The sequence below is a fragment of the Hyperoodon ampullatus genome, assembly GCF_949752795.1.
Source record: "Hyperoodon ampullatus genome assembly, chromosome: 1".
NCBI lineage: Eukaryota > Metazoa > Chordata > Mammalia > Artiodactyla > Ziphiidae > Hyperoodon > Hyperoodon ampullatus.
This window is the reverse complement of record NC_136914.1, coordinates 195633550-195651205: the sequence shown is the minus strand read 5'-3', so window position 1 is coordinate 195651205 and position 17656 is coordinate 195633550. Positions and strand designations below refer to the sequence as shown.

At 37.9% G+C, this 17656-nt stretch overlaps 1 protein-coding gene across 4 annotated transcripts in view; it reads right to left on the bottom strand.

Moving 5' to 3' along the window:
* EXOC6 (exocyst complex component 6) overlaps positions 1-17656 on the bottom strand; it is a gene marked incomplete at both ends in the record, with an annotated part of 202380 nt that overhangs the window by 14552 nt on the left and 170172 nt on the right. The gene's annotated exons all lie outside the window — the stretch shown is intronic.

The window sequence follows — 17656 nt, the reverse complement described above, 5'->3', positions numbered from 1 at the left end:
TGGTACCCAAACTGGGTCTTACAAAGGAGTTAATCAAGGGAAAGATGGGGTTTTTCAAGCAGATGAGACAGCATGAGAAAAGGTACAAAGATAAGAAACAGCTGTGTTTATGGGAAGTGTCATGCACTTTATAGTGTTGCTGAACTGAAATATAAGTAAAGAAGACGGTAGTACAAGATAGGCTGGAGAAGGGGATGGGGGCCAGGTCATAAAAAAACATGTATGTCTTGTTAGGGAACTTTGGGTAGCCACTGAAAGGTCTTAAACGAGGGAGCTGACATAGTCATATTCATCATTTAGATAGGTAACTCCAGCAGCTCTGTGAAGAATGGATTTGAGGAGAAAAAACTAAAGGCACAAAAATTAATTAGGAAACTGCTGTGATAACCTTGAAATACACCAGAACAGATAAGTAAGTAGTTGGGTTTAAGAAATATTTAGGAGGGAGCTTCCCTGGTGGCGCAGTGGTTGAGAATCTGCCTGCTAATGCAGGGGACACGGGTTTGAGCCCTGGTCTGGGAAGATCCCACATGCCGCGGAGCAACTGGGCCCGTGAGCCACAACTACTGAGCCTGCGCGTCTGGAGCCTGTGCTCCGCAACAAGAGAGGCCGTGATAGTGAGAGGCCTGCGCACCGTGATGAAGAGTGGCCCCCGCTTGCCACAACTAGAGAAAGCCCTCGCACAGAAATGAAGACCCAACACAGCAAAAATAAATAAATTAATAAACTCCTACCCCCAACAAAAAAAAAAAAAAAGAAAGAAATATTTAGGAGGAAAAATCCCTAGGACATGATGAATGACTAGGTGTGGGACACAGCAGAGTGGTGCCATCAACCAGAATAGAGAACATGGAAAGAAGATCTGATTTGAGAATAAGGGGAGATGATGAGTTGATGAGTTGACAGCTTTGGCCACACAGGATGCAAGACACACATCCCATTGGAAATGTCTACCAAACAACTAGATATGTATCTAAGGCATAGAGCATTTGTGCCAGAGATCCGATGAGAACGGATGAGTTCACCCAGGTAAAGTGGATAGAGAACAGTGTCCTAAGAACAGAAACCTCAGGGACACCAACATTTAGGCAGTAGGAAAAGAAAGCCACAAAAGAGACAGACAAAGAACATTAAGAGAGGACAGCCTTTGAAGAAGAGAGAATTTGAGAGAGGATGTGATCAACATTATCAAACGCAGTAGGAAGAACCAGTAAGATAAGGGCTGAAAACGTCTACTGGCCTTCCCTGGTGACTTAAGTGAATACTGTTTTAGTGAGCAGTGCAGCAAAGCAGGTTGGGTTGAGGAATGAACTGAGAAATGAGGAAATACGGACATAATCTCTTCTAAATCATTCTCTTAAGGAAACTGGGTGCAAAGGAGAGAAAAAAGAGATTGGAAATAGCTAGAATGAGACTAGAGAAGATACTCTCAAACTTCCCTGGCAGTCCAGTGGTTAAGACTCCACGCTCCCAAGCAGGGGGGAAAGGTTCGATCGCTGGTCACGGATCTGGGGAACTAAGATCCTGACTGCAGCACAGTGCAGCCAAAAAGAAAAAAAAGAAGAAAATACTCTTATTCTCTCTTTCCTTCTCTCAGATAGGAAAGATCTGAACATGTTTTTAGGCTAAGGTAGTTAGGAAAAGGATAAAGCAGAGGAAAGGTAGAGGAGTAATGAAACAAAGTCCCATAAAAAAAGATGGCATCAAGGGCATAGGAAGATGGAGAGCCTTGAATAAAATGGCTACCTATCATCTGAGTCTGAAGGAGGGAAAGTGAGGATGAGCGTGAATACAGATAAACTGTTTGACTGTAAAAGCAACAGCGAGAGATTGACGGTGATAGGAATTCAGGAAGCTTAAAGGGGCTGGAGCTTTCACTCAAGAGTGGAAGAACAATGGCTCTATAAATAGAAATGGGGAACTAGGAGAACAACAATCTCTCATTCACACAGTGCAGCCCATGGAAGAACGCATGGCTACCACTAGAGAGGGCTATGGGCTTAGCAGTACCCTCAGAATTCTACAAGGAGGCAGAGAAAACATTCTGCCCCACAGTAAAAGCTGTAGGGCCATTTACATTGGAATGAAGGTGTAAGAGGGCTAGAAGAAGTGAAAAGGTACAGAGTAAACAAAACAATGAGGGAATGAGACAGGAAAAAGGTTGGGAGGTGGGAAGGAATGGGGAAAGTAAGTGGAAAGAGAAGGGAGAAAGTACTTAACTTTATTAAGCAATCAAATATTTAATCTTCTAGAAGGAGGGATGCATGGTTGGGAAGTGCCAGAAATGACAATGTCTGACCAAGACTCAGGAAGAAATGGGGAAAGCTGCCATGAAGTTTTCAAAAGGACAGAGAGGCCTCTGTTTGAATGTGGGCTATCTCAAGACATCTGGAGCAGCAGCAAGGGTCCTGCCTGGTTAAGGGGAGAGCTTCTAGGAGCTCTGGTTAGATTTTCTGAAATCCCTTCTAATTCTCAAGTCTTAGGATTTCATGACCATGAAAATCATTGAGTCACAGACCGAAGGTAATTGGAAGATGATCTGACATTTAAGAAAACACAAGAGTCAAAGACAAAGAACTATAAATTGTAACACACTTTAGGGACTAAACTGTCACTTAACATTAAATACTAAGCACTGTAATGTATACCTAAGAAGGAAGTTCAGGCAAAAATACTATAATGATTAATTCTCAAGCCAAATAATCGCTTCAGCAATCTCATCCTTTCAATATATATTAGCAAAAATTTTCATCATGACTATATGATCCACTTGGTTCTTAAGAAGTCACTATTGACCTAAAATACACTAATCTAAATTTATTTTAATACATGGTTTCATAAACATATAAGAGCGGAATGCATCCCCCCTTCCAAATGCTAGCTGAATGTTAGCAGTGTTGAGTTCCCCGAGCCATCTAAATTTGAGGATGGGTGGCTCTATAGACAACTGAGAACTTCCTGAAGTTTGGAATATGTACATATACCTAATTTGGAGGTTATGTCTGTTTCTCACTTTCCAACCAAATTATGAGTCCTTCAAGGGCATGGTAATCTGTCTTACTTCTCCTTTAGGATACTCAATAAAAGTTTGTTGAACTGAACTAAATTACATTTCATAGAACACTTTCAGATGCAAAAGTTTAAGGACTGTGTCTTTTCTGTGACAAAACAGTCATAAAGGAAAAGCAGAGAAATTAACGCACATGTAAAAGCTTCTAATTTAAATCACTAGAAAAGCTTTGCACAAATATAGCCTGACTCTGGGACTCTTTCACACATAGATTACCTAGTGGATCCTGATAGTCTTTACACAAAGTTCACAAATCACCTAACTGTTAATTTTTCTTTATCTCTATTTCAGACCATTAATCATATTTGTGTATAACTTTTCACTTGAACATCTCATTCCAGTGAAGTGGAGGCTTTTCTATACTTTATAAAAGGAGAAACCAAGTTTCAGAGAGATTGTCTTGTTCAAATTTATATGTGAAGTAGGATTAAAAACTAATTTCCTCAATTTATAAATTAAGTGCTTAAACAACTTATTTAGGATGGCTTAATTTACACAGGACTTCTTTTTATTTGTATGTATAACCCATCTGCTTTCAAAAAGAATGCTTGGTAAGGTTTTTTAGAACACTGCTGTAAGATTTCACATTAGATATAGCAAATATAGTATGGGCAATCCAGGTAATTCTGTTATATGTAGCAAAAAAATCATAACAGTGAATATGGTGTTTCTGGTTATAATATTCATTAGTATGTGAAACAAACTACATTATTGCTATCTTTCTGACAAAGCATTTAAATATTTAAACTTCTCATAAATTATCCTCACAACTCAAAGAAATCTATAATTAAAAAGAGGAACATTTCTGGCTTCCCTGGTGGCACAGTGATTAAGAATCTGCCTGCCAATGCAGGGGACAAGCGTTCGAGCCCTGGTCAGGGAAGATCCCATGTGCCGCAGAGCAACTAAGCCCATGCACCACAACTACTGAGCCTGCACTCTAGAGCCCATGAGCCACAACTACTGAGCCTGCGAGCCTCAACTACTGAAGCCTGCGTGCCTAGAGCCCATGATCCACAACAAGAGAAGCCACCGCAATGAGAAGCCTGAGCACCGCAACGAAGGGAAGCCCCCGCTCGCCGTAACTAGAGAAAGCCCGCACTCAGTAACGAAGACCCAACACAGCCAAAAATAAATAAATAAAATAAATAAATTTATATTTAAAAAAGAGAAACATTTCTATTTAATAAAAGAAAAAATATTAGAGAAGAATATTATTTCTTATAAATGAATAATTGGAATTTTGGCAAAAATGTGAATTAATTTTGAGAGGAAGGATAAAGTTCCCTTTTGGAAAGTGTCAAATACTGATTTTATATCTAATAATTAATGGATGTATAATAGTTATTAAAAGCCAGAATATCACTACTCTTTATTGCTGGCAGACTATTCTAAAAATTTTAACTTATCCCTATCAGTGAAAAAAATAGCAAGAATATCAATGATTAAAAACATTTAGATTTGGGACTACCTCTATTTACATTATGCACTGGCTTATAATTCCCAGTCTATGGAGACAAAGACTCACTCCTTTTGTAACACATTGAAAATTTACCTCAAAATTAATCATACTATAATACTATAGATAAGGAATATTCCCTATTTGTCCAAATGCACAATTACAAAAATGATTTTTCCCCATAAATCTGTTAATTTTGTTTATTGTCATATTTACTAACTTAAGCATTTCTCTTTAAAATAATGCTGATTGGTATAATTTTTTTGAGCATTATTTTGGCAGTACCCAGTAATTCCACTTCTAAAGGGCTGTAAAAATACTTACACTATTGCTCAATATAGATGCCTAGGAATATTAACTGCAGCATTACTTATATGTAGAGAAACTGGAGGGACTTCCCTGGTGGTCCAGTGGTTAAGAATCTGCCTTCCAATGCAGGGGACATGGGTTTGATCCCTGGTTGGGGAACTAAGATCCCACATGCCACGGTGCAACTAAGCCCATGTGCCACAACTACTGAGCCTGCGCTCTAGAGCCCATGCGCCACAACTAGAGAGAAGCCTACGTGCCACAACGAAAGATCTCGCATGCTGCAACCAAGACATGATGCAGCCAAATAAGTAAATATTAAAAAAAAAGAAAGAAAAACTGGAGACTCCTTAATGTCCAACAAAAGAGAACTTGTTTAATAAACTACTCATATGATAGAATGTTATGAAGAAGTGAAAAACAGTAAAGTAGAGCCATATTTACCAATATGAAATCATGTAGCGTTGCATGAAAAATGTAAATTATAGCGTATATGATCCATTTCCCCCCTCAATCAAAGAATTCTATATGTGTGCATACAAGTGGGTGCATGTGTGTGTGTTTAAATGTACATTTAAAAAAGTCTATCGGGAAACACACCAATGATTTTGAGAGGTTGAAGAGGAGGAAAAAATGAGAGCTTTCCTTTTATACACTTCTTCATGTTAGATTTTTCTGTGTGTTTTAAACAGGAAGCATGCAATGTTAACTTCCTGATTTTTATAATTGTAGGTAACTATACAAAAAATTACCATTGGGGGAAGCTGGGTGAAGTATACAAAGGATGTCTCTTAACTATATTTGTAACTTCTTGAGAGTCTGTAATTACTTAAAAAAAAAAAAAAAGAACTGTGAGCATGTGTCATTTTTGTAATTATTATGGTGTTTGTTTGATTTTTTTCCCGTATTTTCAAAAAATCATTTAGAGGGTAATTTTCCAAACTACAAAACAGCTCTAAACCTTTACCCTTAAAATAATCACAAAAATCTAAGTTCAAAATTTATATCAATAACTGAAGAAGGTATAAGCATAAATTACATACCTAGTTAAGCACATAAACTGTAAGGCACCAGAATTATGACACTGAAAGGCAAAAGTCATTTAGGTACAGCCTAATCCTTCCTAATCTAAGCTCTCCCAAAGGGCAGCATACTTTTCTAATATCTGGACCCTAAAGGTAAACTTTGTGAGATGTCTGATCTTGTCATATTCAGGAGTAAACCCAAAAACATCTTCCTTTTATTCTTTGGCACTTCAAATGAATTTAGGATTGTCTAAGGAAAAAATGCTTGCTGGAGGAGCTGTGTGAACAAGCTTGTTGTCCTGCTACCATATCTAGTCAAGCATTTGGATACTACAACTTTGGCAAATCCCATTAATACTTTAAGAAGTCAAAGACTTTAAAACTTCTAAAGAAAGTTCCTGTGAAGTAGTCACAGGGGCATGTTTAAGCAAGCAGAGTGTGTATACAATATAGTAACAAATACAATGCAAACAAAAGAAGATTTGTTTAATTATAGTGGAAATAATTGTTATTTAAAAGTGCCTTCTTCCTCATCATAAAAGAATAAACTGGACTAGTGGCAAAAGAATTGTATGTTATGATGCCTTAAGATTAGTAACAGAAGACAGAAATTTCAAAGTAAAGTCTTGGCAGACGCCCAGTCTCCAAGGCAAGAATTATGGCTTAACAATTCCTTCATAACTTACAAGGCTCGTTCATGTCCCTTTAGGTAGAATCCAAAGTTGTTCAGTTTGAGTCAAATACAAGTATATATTTATCAGGTTTCTCCTATCTTTCTCTGGTGAAGTGCATCTGAACTTCTTTCCTAAATTTTATAACCATTTGGGGGCATGTTAGAGAGAGACTGTCTGACAATGTATATAAAAGGGTAGAAGAAATTAGGTGAGGAGGATAATGAGAACAAGGAAGTGGGTTCCCAGGGTACTTCCCTTATTCAGCAATATTGTTGGAAGGAACTATGCTCCTCATAGTTTAACATGATATAGGTCTGGCACACAAGCCTTGCCATCACCCAGATGAAGTACGGTATACACAAAGAGATGGAAACTTCTAACTCAATCAGCTAATGACACCTGCAATGCAAATTTCACACAATTCACTGATTTTAACAACAAAGATTAAGCATGCCATGAAAAAGATCTCTCCCTGAAGTAAATTATACACCATTTTCCCACACAGATTTCATTAAATCATTAAAATATATAGTTGAAATAGTTGAGGAAATAGTTTCCCAACAGCACATGGTAGTTATTAAGAGAAGCAGGAATCCATCCTGTTTCCTGATTTCCTACGCGATAATGTCCTCCTCAACACACCATTTAGAGTTTTCAGTGGCTTTCTCTCTACACTCCTTAATTTCCATCCTTTCAGCCAAGATATCTTTCTGAATCTAATAGTCATGTTTATCTTCAACTTTATCTTCTTTGATACCAACTAACTCATCTCTCTAGCTCTTATTTTATTGTCTACTGTTCAATTCTGTTTCCCCAGTGGCTGGCTACATAAGGCACTCAATAAACATTTCTTGAATAAATGAATTAGTAAATGAAGCAATAAATGAAAATCCATCCATACATAATGCCTTTTACTACAAACAGTTCTAGGATTCCGCTAACAAATGTTTAATTTACTTATACACTGCCTTGTTCCAAAGGCATCTTAAAGCAACTTACAAAAATACATGCAAGATAAATACAGCTTAATAACTGAGAAAAGTCAGGGCCAAGAGAAAGTGAAGACAGGAGAGAAGATAAGGTTAGTATACAAAATGCACGTGATGCTATCCTATATATTTGAGCATTCTAGCTCTGTAATGAAGAAGAAAATATAATTAGTTGGATAACTCACAGTATTTTGAGATAAAAACAAACTAGTTGTTGTGGATAAATTCAACCACTTCTCATACTGAAAACAGAAACCTCTGAGTCTACATGAAGAAGCTACTGTGAAATACAGTGAACCACAGCATCAGTAATTAAGTATAGCAATCAATCATCTATACCCTAGACTACCAAAATAATCATCTAACTGTTCTTCCTGATTCTAATTTTGTCCCTTTTCCATCTATTCTCCTTAGGATAGCCAGCATAATCTTTTTAAAATGCAAATCAGAGGATGATACTAACCTGCCTAAAATCCTTGAATGGTTTCCCATCATACATAACATCCCAAACTCCTTAACAAGGCCCTCAAGGTCCTACATGACTTGGCTCTGACAACCTTCCCAATTTCATTTGCACCTCTTTTCCCCTTGCTCACTACACTATAGCCACACTTTCTCTTCCCTGACAGCACCTTAGGACTTTTCATTTGCTCCTCCCTCTGCCAGGAATACTATTTCCCCATATCTCCTAATTTCATTCGGATATCTACTCCTTAAAGAGGTTTACCCTGACAACCCAATCTGAAGTGGTCCACTAACTCCCAGTCACTATTCACGTTAACCAGTTTTATTTTTCTCACAGAATCTAAATGTATTTGAAATTCTATATAAAGCTATTGGAAATTATCATTGTTATGGATCTCCCTCCAACAAAACAAGTTTTAAGAGCAGGGATCTTGCCTATCTTGTTCACCACTGTATCACCAGCACTTAAAAGAGTGGCCAGAGCAGGTGCTCAAATATCTGTTTAATAAATAAAGACATCTCTGGAAATGGGACAGCTCTTTGTGATCTGGCTTCATCTGGACAGCTTTCAGTTTCCCTAGAGCAGTGATGGTGAGACAACTGTTGTTAGGTCATATATGATGCCTTTGTGAATCTATTAAAACACTGGACCTTCTTCTCAGAAATATGCACATATAGACCAAATTTTGCATAAGCCTCCTAAAACCAACCTGTGATCCCCAGGTTAGAACCCCTGATCTAAAGGCACATAAGGACCTTTATGCAATGCAATCTATGTTATAACCAATTCCTGCTCATGGAGTTGAACGCTGAAGGAAAAAAAAAAACAGTAAAAAGCTACAAATCATTCCTAACAGATTTCTCTACAAAGTGGCAGAATATCAGAGAAGTCAAATGAGCAATAGTCACAGCTAATGGTTACTTAGTCTCTCATGTAGCATATGGTACTGAGAAGCCCAGATTTGGAATTTATCATGAAAGAAAATGGCATGTATGTTGATGACATATATAAATAAGAAAACAGATCTGAAGTAGTTTTATGGGTTGCCTTTTTTAAAAATGGCATACACTATATTCTTGTTCCAACTATATGAGATCATATTGGATCAGGATATGGATAGTAAAGTTCCAAAAATTGATAAAGTTAAAAAAAAAAAAACTAAAAAGAATTGGCTTAATATTCAGAATGGTCCATTGACTCTTCTGGGACACAGAGAATCTTCCCTGGGTACCATTAATGAAAAGATGCATGTATCAGGTCACAAAATGACTTTTAAAAAATATATTCTTTAAATTATGTCAGATCAAAGAAGTGATGGAAGGTAAAAGAGTTCTTTTAGGTGTACAGCTCCTCCTTTGCCTGCTAGGGAGGACCTGGTGACAGGTAAAAGAGGCAAAGTGAACAAAGCAGCTTTTGTTTCCCTACCCCTTCTCTTTGTGTATTTGAAGGTGCTTACAGCTAAGTTAACGTGTAAAGTAAACCATCTAGGCAAAAAATTTCTGTAAGTTCTAAAGGACTTTGAAGTTTTTTCATCATGTTTTTAGTACCACTAGGCAGGAATACTATCTTCTTTGTGACGTTTTGGCTTCGTTTTAAGATTCTTATTTTGGAAGGTATTAGGTTTTCTGTCTTAAGGAAAGGTGCAGTTATCTCGAAAAAAGTCACTTCAAATGTATTTAATACTAGGAGATGCTCTTTATAACAAACAAAATATAGAACATAACTTGATTGTTTTATCAAAATATCTCTTTCAAAAATTTCCCATCTCATTTACAGTGTATTATTAGTAAGTGGGGGGGGAAGTAGCAAATATATTCTTTATTTCTCTCCAAGTATGCATACTGTGGCTCAATAACGATAGCCTTGATGATTCACTAAGGAATCTGACAACTGTTAGGATCTGAACTCCTTATGAGCTGGTATTTTAATTTCCCCCTTTAATCTCTTCATTCTTCACAAGCAATCCTGTGTTACTGTCTCATGCTTCTTAAAAACAAGTTATTCTGTATGACTGACTGACTGGTTTATTGAATCTAAGCAGCATTAATCCTCTAGTAATTACCATCCTTCATAAAATCATCTGAATGTTTTAAAAAAGAGGAAGTTCAACAAATTATTTTTGAAAACTTTCTACTATTTTCATCACTTTTGTATTATTTGTATTTTAGTATTTAAATTTCATCTATCTACTGAAAGGTTTATCTTTTTGCTTTCAGAGCCCTATGCTTTTTTTTGTTTTGTTTTTTGTTTGCGTTATGCGGACCTCTCACTGCTGTGACCTCTCCCGTTGCGGAGCACAGGCTCCGGACACGCAGGCTCAGCGGCCATGGCTCACGGGCCCAGCCGCTCCGCGGCATGTGGGATCCTCCCGGACAGGGGCACGAACCCGTGTCCCCTGCATCGGCAGGCGGACTCTCAACCACTGCACCACCAGGAAAGCCCCAGAGCCCTATGTTTTAACCAGAACATAGTTCTAGGAATCCATAGAGTAATGCAGTGTAATAGTGGTCCACATAATTCAGTGTTTTCAAACTGTGTGCTATAGAACACTGATTTGCAGGATAGTAAGAGATTTTTTTTGAAAAGTATTTAGTACTCAAACAGGTTTGGGGGGAAAAAGGGGATACATCTCTATTATAGGACTTCTCAAAGCCTTCAATGTGCTAATGAAATTGTGAATTTACAAGAGAGGAGCACAATATTCAGGATTTCCTAAATTTGTCTATAATTTACTTTCTTCATGACTCACTGTTCCAAATAACAGAAGTTTAGGACATGGTGCTTTATTTAAGTTCTGCTCTATATTTAGTCATTGCTGATCACTCAATTAAGGCATATACTGCCTTTGTCTAAATTCCTATAATTCCCCTGTTCAAAATATTTCTTTATCCATAGAAGAACAGTTGGGTTTGGAGCAATGACAACATTTCTTAGAAATAACATATTATTATTTTAGTATCCCTAATGATGACCAAGGTAAATCAAGAAATGTTTGTAATGCTTACACGTTTACTCGAGAAGGCAGAGAAATGTGTCATGTATTTTTAGAAATACTCCCATCAAAACTAACTGAAATAAAAAATTTTTTACCGCTTTTAAAGTATGTTTCTTTACATGGAACATTAACTTACATGTAATATCCCAATTCCAAATAAGGTGTTTCTGTACACCAAAAATATTTTTGAATATAACTGAATAATTTGCATTCACTTATTCAACATTTCTTGATTGTTTACTATGTGCCAGGAATAGGGTTAAGCAATACATGTATGGTAGTGAACAAAAAAGGCATGACTGGGCTTCCCTGGTGGCACAGTGGTTGAGAGTCCGCCTGCCGATGCAGGGGACACGGGTTCGTGCCCCGGTCCGGGAGGATCCCACATGCCGCGGAGTGGCTGGGCCCATGAGCCATAGCCGCTGAGCTTGCGCATCCGGAGCCTGTGCTCCGCAACGGGAGAGGTCACAGCAGTGAGAGGCCCGTGTACCGCAAAAAAAAAAAAAAAGGCATGATTCTTGTCTTCATGGGCTTGTAGCTTAGCTTTTTTCTTTTATGTTACCTGAATTGTTATGAATACTTGCTCTAGAATTGCTTTATTTTTAAAAATACGTTGATGTGGTGGGGGTATAGTTAGGCTGCTATTTTAAAAACTCAACTTGATAACTGATTTGCTAATGGGGAATGGCATGAATCATGAAATATAAGCATACAGTTAGCTGGGGGACGACAGAAACCATTTTACTTGTATATTAGAAGCACATATCATTTATATTTCAAAGTCTTGTGTTTTATAACTATTTTACATTAAAATGCTACGAGAGGGACTTCCCTGGTGGTGCAGTGGTTAAGAATCCGCCTCCCAATGCAGAGGAGACAGGTTCAAGCCCTGGTCCAGGAAGATCCCACATGCTGCAGAGCAACTAAGCCCGTGCGCCACAACTACTGAGCTGCGCTCTAGGGCCCGCGAGCACAACTATTGAGCCTGTGTGCCAAAACTACTAAAGCCCGCACGCCTAGACCCTGTGCTCCGCAGCCAGAGAAGCCACCGCAATGAGAAACCCGTGCACTGCAACGAAGAGTAGCCCCCCTGCAACTAGAGAAAGCCCACGTGCTCCAACAAAGACCCAATGCAGCCAAAAATAAAAATAAATAAATTTATTTTAAAAAATGCTATGAGAGCCAATTCTTTTTAATAAATGGTGCTGGGTCAATTGCATAACCATGTGGAACAAAATCAATCTTGAACCTTACACCCCATACCATGCACAAAAATCAATTCCAGATGGATTGTAAACCTAAATATGAATGGTAAAACAATAAAACTTTTAGAAAAAAACATTTATAATTTCAGGGGAAGGCAAAGACTTCTTAAACTGGACATTTAAAAGAACTAATCATGAAGGAAAAAATGATAAATTGGATTTCATTAAAATTATGAGCTTTTATTCATCAAAAGCCACCACTAAGAGTGAACAGACCAGCCACAGAGCAGGAAAAGATACTTGCAATACACACATTTGACAAAGGAAGGACTCATATTCAGAATATACAAAGAATTTCTGGAAATCATTAAGAAGCAGACAATCCAATAGAAAAAAATGACGAAAAACCTGAAAAGTTTACTCACAAAGGAGGATATTCAAATAGACAATAAATAAATGAAAAGGAGTTCAATTTTATAAGTCATCAAGGAAACGCAGATTAAAACCACAATGTAAAACTATTGTATACTCCCTGGAATGGCTGAAAAGGAAGAGACAACTAATATCAAGTGATACCAAGGATGCAGAACAACAAGAACTCTTCTACACTGCTGGCTGAAGTACAAACTAGTATTCTTGCTTTGGAAAACGGCTTCACAGTGTCTATTAAAACTGATTATAGGGCTTCCCTGGTGGCGCAGTGGTTGAGAGTCCGCCTGCCAATGCAGGGGACACGAGTTCGTGCCCCGGTCCGGGAAGATCCCACATGCCGCGGAGCGGCTGGGCCCGTGAGCCATGGCCGCTGAGCCTGTGCGTCCAGAGCCTGTGCTCCGCAAGGGGAGAGGCCACAACAGTGAGAAGCCCGCGTAACAAAAAAACAAAACAAAACAAAAAAAAACAACTGATTATATACCTACCCCCCTGACTCAGCAATTCCACTCCTAGGTAAATACCTCAACAAAAATGGGTCTGTTCACCAAAAGACATGCAAAAGAATGTCATGTTAGCTCAATTTGTAACAATACAACTGGAATCAATTCATATGTCCATCAATAGTAGAATGTATAAATTATGGTATATTTATATAATGGTAGACTACACAGCAAAGGGAATGAATGAACCATAACTACATGTAACAACATGGATAAATTTCACAAACATAATATTGAGCAAAAGAAGGCAGAACCAAAAAGTTAATATTGGGGTCAGGGGTGGTGGTGGTAGGTTGAACTGGGAGATTGGGATTGACATATATACAGTAATATGTATAAAATAGATAACTAATAAGAACCTGCTGTATAAAAAATAAATAAAATTAAATTAAAAAAAGAAAGTTAATACTGCATGATTCCATGTATACAAAGTTCAAAATCAGACAAAATTTATCTGTGGTGTTAGAAGTAACAATAGCTGTCATCCTTTGAGAGGGAGAAGTGCAGTGAGGGGTAGGGGTCTCTTATGAGGTACTTACTGGTCAAGTTCTTTTTCTTGATCTGGGTGTTAGAGATGTATTTACGTTGTCAAAAATCAGCAATAGTATGATTTGCCTAAATGTACATTATATTTCAATAAAACATTTATTTGAAAAGTGCTATGAGATCCATATATATTTTGCACAATTCGAATTCTCTCTCAAATTCTCTAAATATAGTTCAGAGGAATGATCACTCCTCTTTTCCCTATTTTGCCTGAAATAAAATACTTGAAAACGGAATCTAATCGTAGATAGAGAAAGAAAAATTGTAATTTTTATGGCACAGGGTTGTAACAGGCAGAAGAAAATGGTATAGAAAAAGAAAATGGCTCATATATAAGCTAATAAGAACCACATATTTGATTTGCACTACAAAGGCATACCTCTCTAAGGCTTTAGACTATATATTCCCAGATTTTTTTTTTTTTTTTTTTTTTTTTTTTTTAGCCGTGCAGCATATGGGATCTTAGTTCCCCAACCAGGGATCGAACCTGCACCCCCTGCAGTGGAAGTGAGGACTCTTAACCACTGGTCCGCCAGGGAGGTTCCCTATTCCCAGATTTTTAAAAGGCTCTTCATATGACAAGGTATCCGATCACTCACTACCTTTGTAGTTCTCTCATGTGCTCTCCAATTTGTGAGCGTCCATACCATCATGCACAGTCTTAACAGCCCCAAAGCACAGTGGTCTAACCCAAATACCACACTTTCATTAGTGTAGTCTAAGAATTCCCAGCACGCTGTTGGTTCATTTGGAGTTAACTAAAATGACCAGGTCTTTTTCATAATATAAGTCGGATTTCCTACATCCTGTATTTTTAAAAATTTAATTAAAAAAATTAAATACAGCACTTAATATTTTTCTTGCTAAATTTAACTTTTTTGGCTTTGGCTTATTACTCAAGACTACTGAGAGCACTTTGATTTTGTCTTCTATCATCTTAGGTAACTTTTCTAGCTTTGTGTAATCTATACAAATAATTCATATTTCTTCTATGTATTTATCCAAGTCATCATTTAAAAAAATATGTTGATCCCAAACTGTCAAAGACAGACATCTAGAGGGTGCTGCCAGATTCTTGACTTAAAGCAGCATTTCCCAAAGTATATTTCATGTAATACAAGCCAAAATTAGTAAGGGATGTGTTCTGTGATGAGTTTAGGTTTACCACACCATTTCTCAGTCCTTACAATTCTAATGCACATGGTAAGTCTCTAAGAGGGGATTAGAGTACAAAGTGTTTCCCAAACTTAGCTGACTTGGAATCTTTTTTATTATTTTTTATTTATTTTTTTTTTTTTTATTTTTTTTTGCGGTATGCGGGCCTCTCACTGATGTGGCCTCTCCCGTTGCGGAGCACAGGCTCCGGACGCGCAGGCTCAGCGGCCATGGCTCACGGGCCTATCCGCTCCGCGGCATGTGGGATCTTCCCAGACCGGGGCACGAACCCATATCCCCTGCATCGGCAGGCGGACTCTCAACCACTGCACCACCAGGGAAGCCCTTGGAATCTTTTTTAAAGAAATCTTTTCTCATCTTGAGAAATCAGTGTTCCTGGAAAGACACTTCAGGAAAATATAGGGTGAAAAGATACATCAGCCAACATTCTTTAGGGAAGAAACTGTTTTATTAGCTTCAAACCTACCTAATTGCATTATCATCCAACCTACCTCAACCTCTCCATATTGTCTGAAGGATTATCAAGATACTGTCAAATGCTGCAATAATATCTTGCCAGTCTAATTTATCACAAAGTGAAATAGGACCAGGTAAAGAGGATTTAGTATTAGGATTATTAGTGAGCCATGGATGCTCAGTCTACTGTGAGAATTATGCTCAATAAGAAGCTATGAAAGTGAGAGATACATTTTAAAAGTTTCCCGCTAAATTGGCTACATTTTAAAAGTTTTGGTGATTAAAAACTAATCTTCAGTGGACTTTCCTGGTGGTGCAGTGGATAAGAATCTGCCTGCCAATGGAGAGGACACGCGTTCATCCCTGGTCCGGGAAGATCCCACATGCCGTGGAGCAGCTGAGCCTGCGCTCTACTGCCCAAGAGCCACAACTACTGAAGCCTGCGTGCCCTGGGGCCCATGCTCCGCAGCGGGAGAAGCTACAACGGTGAGAAGCCTGCGCACTGCAACAAAGAGTAGCCCCTGCTCACCGCAGCTAGAGAAGGCCCGCGCGCAGCAATGAAGACCCAATGCAGCCAAAAATAAATAAAATTTAAAAAACAAAACCAAAAAAACCTAATCTTTAGTTTCCTGGGAAATTCAGTTATATGGGACACCTCACTTTCCAGTGATATTTACTGAAATCTTGCTATATATTAAGAATGAGTTATTTTTAAAAGTATCACTGAATACTATATATTATACAAAGTCTTATAATAAAAATAGTTTTAAAATTTTAAGGTTTTCATACATTGTCAAAAGAATTTTACATATTTTGAAATTCTTTTGAAATCCGTTTGAAAGATTACATTTAACAAAAGAGATGGTCTTTGTAAAAGAAAACAGATACAAGTAAGTATACCAAAGTCCTTCACCATTTAGTGACTTCATTTCAGAACTGGGGGTAGAAGGATGGTAGGCTTTACTTATAAAATATGTACATACAGACAAATCATGTTCAAACGGCACGTTTAAAATTGAGTGAAGTAGTATACTCACATAATGCAGTACGAGTACTGCTAATCCTCCACATTGTCTATTGGGGCAGTAGGTCTTAAAATGTTGTTGAGATAACTGGCTTCCATTAGCAAGCATGTGATTGGCAGGATGATAAAGTCTTTTCACTCACAGGTCAGCTATTTCCTTTTCTTTAGAAGAGGGCAATTCTGATGATCCATCTTTTAGCTACAGTCTCTCATTGAGTCCCAATTCTCTTGCCTTCAGCTTTGATATGGTTCTAACTTTCCTCTTGTATCAGCTCATACTTGTCATCAACTCCTCTATTCAGAACAGCAAATATCAGGAGTTTGACCTCAGGGCAAAGTCCGGGTGGGCAGGTAAAATTTGACCACTAGACCTACTTCCTAATCTTTCATACCCAGCAATTCATGAAGCAGTATCAAATTCAAACTAAAAAACAGAAGCATGACCCCTTATAAGTACTATGAAAAGGGCTTTTTTGCCTTTCTAAGTATACTTGAAAAGAACTGTCAGCTGCCCTATTAAGACAGAAATGGATCACAGACCAGGAAAAAAAAAAAAAGGAAAAGTGCAGAAATTCAACTGAAATGTAAATAAAAGTGTTAGCACCCTCTTTATGTTTGGTGATATACTACTTCACAGAAAAGTGTTAAAATAATATGCTGCTATGAAATATCTTTATGAAGTTAGGAACATAAAAACACTACTGAAACTTAAGGTATCCTTATTTAAATAATCACTGATACTGATAAAAAACATTACATCACCTCATATGAGATTAAAGTTTTCAAAATGAATTTTATTTTTGGCCAATTCCCATACTTGGCATTTCACCACTAAACTGTTTGTAAGTTAATTTGAAAAACAAATATAGGTGAAAAATAACTATCATTATCAAATTATTAAATCCAGGCCTCTCAAATCATAAATTCAAGTTGTATCACAGCGGTCCAGTAGCTGAAGACGAGAATTAGTTGCATCGGGACTTCCCTGGTGGCGCAGTGGTTAAGAATCCACCTGCCAATGCAGGGGACACAGGTTTGAGCCCTGGTCCAGGAAGATCCCACATGCTGCAGAGCAACTAAGGCCATATGCCACAACTACTGAGCCTGCGCTCTGGAGTCCACGAGCCACAACTACTGAGCCCATGTGCCACAACTACTGAAGCCTGCGCACCTAGAGCCCGTGCTCCACAGCAAGAGAAGCCACTGCAATGAGAAGCCCACGCACTGCAATGAAGAGTAGCCCCTGCTCACTGCAACTACAGAAAGCCCACGCACAGCAACAAAGACCCAACGCAGCCAAAAATAAATAAATAAATTTTAAAAAAAAGAA